The sequence below is a fragment of the Brachypodium distachyon genome, chromosome 5, assembly GCF_000005505.3.
Source record: "Brachypodium distachyon strain Bd21 chromosome 5, Brachypodium_distachyon_v3.0, whole genome shotgun sequence".
Classification (NCBI taxonomy): domain Eukaryota; kingdom Viridiplantae; phylum Streptophyta; class Magnoliopsida; order Poales; family Poaceae; genus Brachypodium; species Brachypodium distachyon.
Genome location: NC_016135.3, coordinates 19,240,980 through 19,250,318, shown reverse-complemented (window position 1 = coordinate 19,250,318; position 9,339 = coordinate 19,240,980). Strand labels below are relative to the sequence as shown.

Here is a 9,339-nt window from a genome sequence, read left to right as displayed (position 1 = left end):
AGAAGTCAACAATTATAATCTTCAGACCGACTATTCTAAACCCGGCCTGAATCTCGGGGAATAAGTGTTTGAAGTTTCTAAAGCTTTAGGCCGACTATTCTAAACCCGGCCTGAATCTCGTGGAATAAGTGTTTGAAGTTTTAAAACTTCAGGCCGACTATTCTAAACCCGACCTGAATCTCGGGGAATAAGTGTTTGAAGGTTCTAAAGCTTCAGGCTGACTATTCTAAACCCGGCCTGAATCTCGAGGAATAAGTGTTTGAAGTTTCTAAATGTTGCAGAGTGTTTGAAGGTTTATGAGATAAGCTTCAGGCCGACTAATTCTTACTTGCCCTAAACCTCGGGGACTAGGAGTATGGATACTGTACTGAAGTTAAAAGTAAAGTCTTTAGAGGAGTTCTTCGTACCTCTGCAGCTCGGCTGGTCTCAAACAAGGCCACCCTTGCTTGGTATATCCGGGCCGACACCGACTCTGGAGTCGCCGCAGGGGGAGGTCCCACCAGGGGGCTTTGGCGCGCTGACCGGAGGGTGCGGGAGGTTACCTCATAGTTGTCGCGATGTTCCAGTCCATTACGAACTGGTCCAGCGACCCCTAGCTGTGCCCAGTGGCCGTCCTGAGGGGAACTCCCTGGTGCCTTCGGGAAAGCTGCGAGCCAGAAGAATCCGGAGGCACTGATCTTGCCGGGTTAGCAGAGCTCTTAGCCTTCTTGGCTTTTGAAGTAGCAAGTTGAATGGCTTGCGGCTGCAGTGGTGACGGCGGCCGAGGTCCCGGCTGCGGATATCCCGGCTGAGGTGACGTTCGAAGCATCGACGCTCGGGCCGACATCCCGGACGGAGGATGTCGGGTCCACGGCAGTCTCGGTCTCACCCGTGGCTTGGGTCGCAGCCTTGGCACGGGGAGATGGAGCCGCTGAGATCTTAGACGCGATACACGTCTGAGATTGCATGGCCGTCATAGCCGCCCTGCAGAAATAAAAGTTAGTCGTTGTCATGACAATAAAGAAGAAAACCGACGTCAAGGATTGAAATAGTGTTAGCCTTACCCGGCGATCAAGGGCTTCGGCTTGGGTCCACTCCAGGCAGTCTTCTTCCGCTTAACAGTCTGCGGAAGATCCTTCTCGGCGGCGCGCTTCGGGACGGCGCGTCTCTCTCGGCTCGACGCTTCAGCAGCGGCCGGACCCAACATCTCGGCAACAACAGGCTCGTCCGATTCGACTGTTTCCGGGGTAGGGCAGGTGTAAGTATCTTGATGACGAATGTTCTAGGGACTACGAGAAGATGTCGGAGGTCCTTACATTCGACATGACGAGGGCCGGCATGGGCTATCGGCATGTGATCCTCGGAGTCCGGATCTTCATTGTCGATGGTCCTGCACGGGGCCGCGAAGCGTTTGTCCGGGGAACTCCCGTCTTCATTGCGCTGAAGAGCGAACCTCTGCACAAAGAAGTCAGGTGGTGCCGAGATAAGCCTTCGTCAGATAGATGCTGGCATAACCATGAGTCGGATATGAATAGGAGATAGATGAAAAACAAAAACTTACAGGAGGAGCACGGCGCTCCCGACTATATGCCGGCATGCCCCATGTCCAGCGCTCTGGCATGCTCATCTTTGCGATCGCCTTGACCCGGCGCCGGACTTCAGCATGATTGAGCTTGAATGTCGATACTCTATCCGGGTCGAACTGGCCGCCATAGAAGCACACATCTTGTGTACCCGGCGCTGGAGCGGACATAGCCGCCGGTATACAAGTCAATGTAAGGCCAGAGGCCGAGATAACTCTCGCAGCAGGTGACGAATGCCGAGAGTGTGAGGATGGCATTCGCCGGAAGGTGGTGCGGCTGAAGGCCGAAGAAATCTAAGAAATTCCTAAGGAAGCGCTGGCCAGGAGAGCAAAGCCGCGTTCGAAATGGGCGAGGAAGACAATATGCTCACCAGGCTACGGTGTCGGCACGACCTCGTCGCCGGGAATCCGGCACTCCACGTCCTCCGGAATCCGCTGGGAGCGGCAGAGCCACGCGATGTCCGCCGGAGAGACATCGGAGCCCTCCCAGCCGGCTCGCTCCGAACTGGTCCTCTCTTCGACCTACTGAGCAGCAGGGTCGACGGCAGGGTTGCGGGAAGAAGAATCCATGGATTGGGAGCAGATCTAGGGTTTGCGTTTTTCGGTGAGAAGGTGCTCGCGCGAGGCTCGGGCGACCAAGGAAGTGCGGCGGAGACCCAAGCGAGAGCGAGAAAGCTTGCGGCGGCGAGCTCGGTGGCGGAGAGCAAAGGACCACGGCGGCGGAAAAGCTTCGAGCTGGCGGCAATGGTGGAGTGCGCAGAGAGCAAAGGGCTAGAGGAAGGCGAGGAGTGCGAAGGGTTTTTTACCCTCGCCCTCCCCCTTTACTTATACTCGCGGTGCAGTAATGGGGCGCGGATTCCCCGCACCCACGATCCCTGTGGCCAACGGAAAGAACGCACACGACTGCGGGGGCATTCAATCCCATCAAAGCGCACACGCTCGGTTACTGCGCGGCGTGGCGTCGAGAATCCCGCAAGATCCGGAAAGATAAGTGTCTGCGTGGGAACCGAAATTTCCCTCTTAATGGCTCTGTCGGCTTTACTGCCCGATGGAACGATGCGCTCGACTCAAAAAGCGCACCGGCAGTAACTCGGGTCTTATCCTCCCGTTATTTTAGAAGAGCGCAGAATACAAGGAACAGGTGGCATCAATGTCAGCAGAAGTAAGATTTCTGCTGTCGGTCACGGAGGAGAAAAGAATCTCGGCCAGGGGCTGAATAAGCGTGCCGACTCGATATGTCGGAATAACTTGGTTTCGACTAAGAGAACACGGGGTCATCTCGGCATCTTTTCCGGCTAGGCCCTTGTAAGCTTCGATGGTTTGTCTATGGGAAACTGTTGTGGCCCGACATTCTTCCCTGCCGGATCGCAACAGCTTCGGGGACTAGTGTCAGGGGAATGACCCCAGGTAGGGTCATGACGATACGCTCTAGCCGAGATGACGAGGACAAAGCCTGCATTGTCAAGTATGCCGGCATCGTAAAGCCAAACTAATATCTTATCTTATGAGCTTGCATGATAAGGACGGGCACCCTAATCTCGGCCAGCACCGAGATCTCTCAACGGTTTTATCCCGACCACGCGGCGCAAAGTAAAGTAGCGCTATCATTACCACGGGAAAAGCAGTCGCCGCTTACGCAGCGGTACCAGGCGACTGCACAAAAGAAACACCGAAAGAGAATCTCTGACGGGAGGCGGTAGAGGTCAACAATACTTGTTGCAGGGTGCCAGGTAAAGTAAAGTTGCCTTGTCCCCTACGGTGCCACCTGGAGGGAACCAAGCCGCGTGCCCGGCGGGGCCCAAGAAAGGTGACGTTAGAACTCGGCCCGCATGTCAATGTGACATGGGCGGTCCATAAGTAGATCACTACCCCTTCCAGGAGAGGGATCGAGCACTTAGGCATTTAGGATTTTCTCCTTTCTTCTTCTTCCTCAAGAATACAGATCAAGGAGCGCCATTGCAAGAGCTTATCTATCTCGGCTAATACAACAAAGTAGGAGTAGTGGTCTTACCTCGGCAAGAGGGCTCCGAACCTGGGTAAATTGCTATGTGCTTGTGTGTTGTGCGTGTTTCCCTTCATGTCCTCCCTCCTCCGGTTTCTTCTTCGTACATCGGCTCCAAGTTAAGCCATTCTATGACATCTGTCGTGACACCACCACGACTGATGGCACCCCAGCTTTATGCGGTGTGTGTTTACTTCTTGCTTGATTCAATAAAGTTCAATTAGTCTATTTTTTTTAGAATAATTTTTTTTGAGCGAATTTTTTTTAGAATAATTAGTCTCTCTTCTTGCCGGCCATTGGAATTTCATGCACAATGAATTCCTGTCACCGAAGGTCATTTCGCCGTGGGATCATTTGCCTGCTGACTTTGGGCCAAAACTAAAAGCCCACACGTGCAGCTCCAGAAAGCCGAATTGGGCCGAAACCCCCTTCGCGGCAAGTTATAATCCCTACGCGTCTCCGAGGTTTGGCGCTGCGTGTCTGTCGCCGAAACATTCCCCATTTCCTCTCCTTCCCTCTTCTCCCGCTCCCCATTGTTCCCCAGCCTCCCGCACCCGGAGAACGAGACCGCGCCGCCGCCCGCCGCCACCCATGGAGTCCTCCTCGGACAACATCGAGGCCGCCCAGGAAGAGCGCCAGGACTCGCCGCCGACGAACCCTAGCGAGGAGGAGAAGGCAGAGGTGGAGGAGGAGGGGGAAGGGGAGAAAACCCTAGAGCGGGCCGAGGAGCTGTTCGCCAAGGGGTCCAAGGCCATCGAGGAGGGGGACTTCGTCGAGGCCGTCGACTGCCTCAGCCGCGCCCTCGAGATCAGGTTAGGGTTCCTCCCCTCCCGCCCTCCCGTCGTCCGACTCACGGACCGGACGATGCACGCATACGGGTAGATCGTGTGGAGAATGTTCCGTTTGTGTTCTTCTAGATTAGTTTACTTACTGGTAGATCCTTCGAGCCTTTGGTTTGTTTGTGTGGTTTGGTGGGCGTGGGTTTAGTAGGGTTTAAGGGGGTTATTCTGCAAGGTGGCTTACTGACAGTGGTGTTTAGGTATTAGGATGCGGGGGGATTAGTCAGTGTAGTTAGATGACTGTTAAATTGTGGTGTTTAGGAAGCGAGGGATTAGTTGCCGTGCAATTAGCCTATTGTTATAGGGATACTTTGGATTGGGCCTCTCTCTGTGATGTGTCATGTGTGGGTTGTAATGTGTAGGAATTAACGGGGTGCTCTACCCCCTATTCCTCTGTGCTTTTCTGTGGTGCTGATCACAATTTGCATACTGACGGTAGGGAGTAAGGACCTTCTTATACTATTTATACAGATAAGATTCATAGATTTAAACTAGTTTGTAGATAGAGTCGAGATTAAACTACCAACAACAATATAGTTCATCTGTCTAAAGGATTCTGACTGTGTAGGTCCCTGGTACACGTACCTGTGAGTAATGTGCCATGATCATGTTTAAGTTCCACTAATCATGTACGTTGACATTAGGGCTGTAACCTAATATATGACCTAGCTCCTTTCAATTATCAATTTACCCGGGTAGTCTTTCCAATATTCATACAAGGCATATTGTATTCCATTGATAATCAACCGGCTTCCTTAAAACACAATATTGCATTTAAGTATTTTTCCAGCAAGCATATATTCCACACACCATATAATCATGAGCATGATTCCATAATGAGGTAACTGAATATTAATAGTTCCAATCAAAGAATAAAGTTGCAGGACACATAGATCTGACATGATAAGCATCTAACCAAAGTGCAATGACTTCAGCGATGGGCTTTATCGTAGTTTAGAAATATGTATACGCATCTCCAGTGACAACTATTGCATGTATATTTACTCTGAAAAGCACTATTCAGTGGCTGTAAAAGGGAATCAACATTGAACATAGTTAGTGCCTTGCAATAAGATGCACCTATTGGAAAGTGAGTAGCTATGGTTTCTAGTTCCGATTTGTACTTACAGTATTTTGTACGACTTAGAGAGTTGCTGCTGCTGGTTTGTCCTGTTAGCTTGTTTTGCTCTGGTTCGAGCTAGGGGGTTTGAGGCCCCTTCAGCAGTTCAGCGCGAGGTTTTGTTGGCACTGGTGCTTGTTATCTGTAGTATGATCATCAAACTCAGAGTGCAATTACTGACGAATAGGTTTTATCCTATTTTAGAAATGTGTCTATGCCTCTCCAGTACTAAGTCATAGGTAGTGATAGACATTTCACTGCTATGTACTTTGTTTATATGGTACTTGAGAATTGTGCTTCCTAAATCATAATCTGTGCAAGTGCTAGTCAGTTATTGTAAAAGGCAATCAACAGTGAGCGTATTCAACACCTTATTTCGTCAAAATGGTTGATGGAACCATTATGCTGGTTAATTCTAATTGTTCCGTTCTGTCTCAGATTATGTTACCTTTGTTGTTCTGTTATAACCAATTTACACCTTTGTTGTTATGTTATAACCAATTTACACCTTTGTTGTCACCCAGGGTTGAACGTTTTGGAGAACTTGCTCCAGAGTGTGCTAGCACGTATTACAAATATGGATGTGCGTTGCTATACAAATCACAGGAGGAGACTGATCCTTTGGGCAATGTCCCCAAGAGTGCACCAAATGAAGACTCAGCAAAGAGTACAACCAATGAAGGTAGTGGAAATTCAAAGGCATCCAGTAGCAACATCAAAGATGCTCCATCTTCGGACAAAGATGGTCTGGAAGAAGGTACGTTGCCCTTTATCCCATATAGCCATTTCAGTTATATGCTGGAAGATATTAATGCATATATATAATTGTATGTAGGACATAATGTTATGCTAATATGATTTAATACGTTCTATGTTCCTTTGTCCTTACCTGCTCAAGCGTATACATAATAAACTTCTAGCCCATATGTGCTGCGGCATTTGCAAGTAATGGCTCGAACTTGGAAGTGTTCAAAATTATTTCTTAAGTTCTCACCATCTTTCTGCAGGAGAACATTTCATCAAAGTGGTTTTGTTAATTATTTGCATGGCGAGCAACAATTTTATGCTAGAGATAGAGTATGCTTCAATTGATCAAACAAAAGCTTGTTTATGGTTATGGATTGACTGTATATTGAGGGGTTGTCTGCTACTCTTTCTCAGCTATTTGCCTTCTGGGCCTATATATTTATTTCTGCCATTCTTGCTTGTACCCATGGAATAGCAATGCCAGGCATAACAGATATTAATCGAAGCACTTCATTTTGCTTTGCAGTTAGCTGTCTAGCGAGCATACATCCATGGCCTTAGTTTTACAACGTACAAGTTCCTTTATTTTTTTGCAGCTATGTGTTACATAGGTTTTGCAATGATGTGAGTAATGATTGTTTCACTTCTCCACCAGAACTCTAATTATTTTCTTTTAAGTGCAGCAATATATTGATAAACAACAATAATCGCATTATAGTGATTAGTTTTGATCATTTACTTAGTTCAATGCACCTCATTGCTTTCTTTTGCTGCTTGCTGTTTTTCTTTTCATGAGTGTTCGATGCTACTAGATCATTGATGGCCATGTAATCATGTTCGATGTTTTTTTCTTCGTGCTGTGATAAATACTGATATAGTAATTAATTAGGTCAAAACTCAAATGAGAAAGATGAGGAGGATGCAGATGGTGGCAGTGACAAGGATGGTGATGAAATGGGGGGAGATGAAGAAGATTCTGATTTGGATCTAGCCTGGAAAATGTTGGATATTGCAAGAGCAATAGTGGAGAAGACCCCTGATAACACTATGGAGAAAGTAAACATCTTTTCTGCTCTAGCTGAAGTCTCCATGGAAAGAGGTATTCTCAGTCATCTTAGTTACTTCTGCATTTAATGTATGCTCTGCATACTCATGACCCTAAATTTGTTTGCAGAGGACATAGACAACTCACTTGGTGACTACTCTAGAGCTTTGGCCATCTTAGAGCACTTGGTTGAGCCTGATCATCGTCGGATTGTTGAACTGTATCCTCCTTGTGGTAATAGTAGTAATAAGTTTCTGCCATATACAGTACTCCCTCCGTCCAACAAAAGATGTCTCAAAATTGTCAAAATTTGGATGAATCTAGACATGATTTAGTATATAGATGCATTCAAATTTAGTCAAAGTTGAGACATCCTTTGTTGGACGGAGGGAGTAGTATTAATCAGCATATTTGCAACCCGAGTGAAGTATTGCTTACGTCCTTTTTTGGGGGGTGTACCTGTCTGGTTTTAGTGGTGTCTTTTTTGAATATGAAGTTTTATGAGGCTAAATGTATCCTTCCATATATTTTCATGATGTCTTTTTTTTTACTTAACACAAATCTTTCACGGTACCTTCACTTATGCAAATGCACATGCTAGTGTAATATGGGTATGAACTGTGACTACCAGAGGAAAATATCAGTTATATAGGGCCGGTATCTTGTAGACTTCTGTTCTTATTTTTCTTAATTTCCTTAATTCAATCCTAGAAACTTCCGTATCTCTTTGGTCTATGAGTTGGCAATTGGCATCCAAGATTGGAGATGCCATCCCATATTGTGCAAAGGCTGTTTCATTATGCAAGTCACGTTTGCAGAACCTGAAAAATGCAAAGGAAGGTTTGTTGGCTGATAAAGGTGAGAGTACATCTGCTGTTGATGGCGGCCCAGAAAAATCTTCTGTAGAAAATGAGATGGAGTTGGTTATTGCCACATTGCCTGACCTCGAGAAGAAGGTAAACAAAGAGATATTTCTTGATATTTCTTGTTAGGTTTTCCCCGTGAACCTTTTCTTGATATTTCTTTGGTATAATAAGTTATAAAATATCTGAACTGTTTTCATTCAGCTTGAAGACCTGGAGCTAGCAATGGCAACCCCAAGCTCTGAAATAGAGGAGATTATGAAGAGTATTGCCTCAAAGGCAGGTCTGATGCAGAATGCTGGAAAGGCCATGCCAAGAGCTTCATCCTTGTCTTCACAATGGCTTTTGATTCCCCATCCATGTCTACAGTAGCAACATCTGGAAGCACCGGAAGTACTTTCACCGACCTTGGGGTTGTAGGAAGAGGCGTCAAGCGAGCTAATATCCAGACCATCTCTGTTGAACCTTATCCAAAGAGACTCGCGGCAGATGATCTGCCGTCTGTGAAAGGTGACAGCGGCAACAACTCAGTTGTTCACCCTGCAGCAGAAGACGGCGAGGGTTCCGTGTCAAAGTAAGAGTACGTTGTCGTTAGCCCTACCTCCTGTTAGTAACTCGCCGGAGCCTGTAAGCTACATATTTGGCACTGTTTAGCTTAATGTGCACTTTAACTGGTGGTACATTTGCCAAGCGTGACAGTTCCTGGCAGCTGATGCGCATAATCTGATGTGTGCGCCTCTTCATATGCATTTTCATCTTTGATGATTCATCCATGCCATACTGTGTTTAGTTCGTCTCCTGTGCTGCAGCTGAGCGTTCTTCACAATTTTACTGTTATTATTACTGCGATAAGTTATTGTGTTCAATGTTTTTGTTTTGAAAGGCTCACATTTTGCATCCAGGCATCCAGCTCTCCACTGCTTCATATGTTTTCTTTGACATCTTGATGATATGCCGCAAGAAATAACATTGCCGTCACCTCTCCTATTTTCAGTCGTAGCCCAGGCCGACTCCCCATTTCTGTTTTTTTTCCTCTCCTGTTCTTCCCGTGCAATCACAGGGGAAACAAAAAAAAGGGTCGCTCGAGTGGCTGCAAAAGATGGCCGATGCTGATTGCTGAAAGAAATTACATTTGGTATTATTTGGAAAGAGAGGAGTCGTG

General features: G+C 47.1%; 1 pseudogene; it reads left to right on the top strand.

The window, feature by feature from the left end:
- The first annotated feature begins 4,037 nt into the window (after positions 1-4,037).
- Positions 4,038-8,969, top strand: LOC100842000 (annotated as a pseudogene).
- Positions 8,970-9,339: the final 370 nt, after the last annotated feature.